Source organism: Austrofundulus limnaeus, unplaced genomic scaffold (assembly GCF_001266775.1).
Source record: "Austrofundulus limnaeus strain Quisiro unplaced genomic scaffold, Austrofundulus_limnaeus-1.0 Scaffold488, whole genome shotgun sequence".
In the NCBI taxonomy this organism is placed as follows: domain Eukaryota; kingdom Metazoa; phylum Chordata; class Actinopteri; order Cyprinodontiformes; family Rivulidae; genus Austrofundulus; species Austrofundulus limnaeus.
In genome coordinates, this window is record NW_013952890.1 from 112194 (window position 1) to 113754 (window position 1561).

Consider the following 1561-nt stretch of genomic DNA (forward strand, 5'->3'; position numbering starts at 1 on the left):
GATGGATGGATGGATGGATGGATGGATGGATGGATGGATGGATGTATGTTCAACTTTAACTTCATTTCTGGACATTTATTTCTTTTTATGTATGGATCACTTGGGTTGTTACCAACATCTGGTGAAAATTTCATGTCATTAGCACCTCTAGGAATATATTTACTGAGAAAAATGGTGACGTGTTCAATATTTATTTTACCCACTGTATTTAAACAGGTCAGCTATTAATGTTTCTTAGCTTTTTTACAAACCAAAGTCAACCATGACTTTATTTTGAAAGGGCCTCTGTGATAGCTTACATGTGCTGGGCTGTGATTTGAGATTATTAGCAAGTCATCGTTAAAAAATGAGCACAGCAGTTCACTTTTTAGGTGGAGACCTGTCATCAGTAATCTCTCATGCTGCTTTAGTCATAGAGATTTTTACTGGTCATTCAATCTGATACAGTGTTAACTACTCAGCCAGTGAGAATGTGTAAGGCCCTTACAGCAGTCTTATTTGAGATTAAAATACAAGATTTCAAGTTTTTATAAACTAAAATTAGTACACCTCTGTAACATTTCTGATAAAAAACAGCTTTAAGGTTAAATATTATTATTGATTCTCTTCAAGACGCCACATACTGACTTTTGTGGCCCAAAGGAAAACCTGCTGTCTTTACTCAAAGGGCTTTATCGTGCAGGCAGGCCTCTTTACAGCTTTTTGTSAATGAGCTGATAGTGCAATAGATTCTTTCCAGTGACATGTGGCTGGCGTGAGAGAAAATGTGCAGCAGGTTCACTGTGGCACCGTGGAAGTGGGCTGGGACACTGAAAGGAGGGTTGGCAGATGGGCGACAGGACAGCTGGCACAACACATCCCCGCCTCCAAATAAAAACAGGAAAGCAACATTTCTTCAGCTCCAGCAACATTTACAGCCGCTTTCCTGCAAACCAACTCAGCGGCTGCGCCAGGTGTGACAGAGGGCCTCGTATTGTTTGCCTCAGAGCTGACAGAGACAGCTGGTGGATGGTTTATGTGTGTGGGCTAAAAGGTGTCATCTTGCCTGAGAGGAAACACCAACCTACAGATAACCTTTTCTCTAACCCACACTTTCCATTCTCTTTAAACACGGTGCTTGCTTTTTTTTTAGCAAATTAAAAGTCCAGAGAAGCTTTAAATTCAAACACATTCAATCCAGTTTATTTTATAAAGAACAATTCACAACAGAAACCACAGTAGAGAAGTTTAAACAAAACAAGTGCAATTCCGTTACGTTCCAGTTTATTCCAGTGTGATMTGTGTTTAAATGAGGCCAGTTCAGACGCAGCTTAGAGACGCTGGATCAGCTTCAATCAGATGGAAATCAGGTCATTTTTTCTATTAGAACTTTTACTTCAGTGCAAAATCTGATGCCTCAACTTTAACACTTTTTATTGTTAAAACTGTTTGCAAATGAAAACAGTGAAGACCAGGGCTATTCAACTAAATGACTCCAGGAGCCGAGGTTACTCGAAGACCACAGCTCGGGGGCCTGGCATCCATACACCCCCGGGGGAGTGCTTTCTAAATTAATTTTATC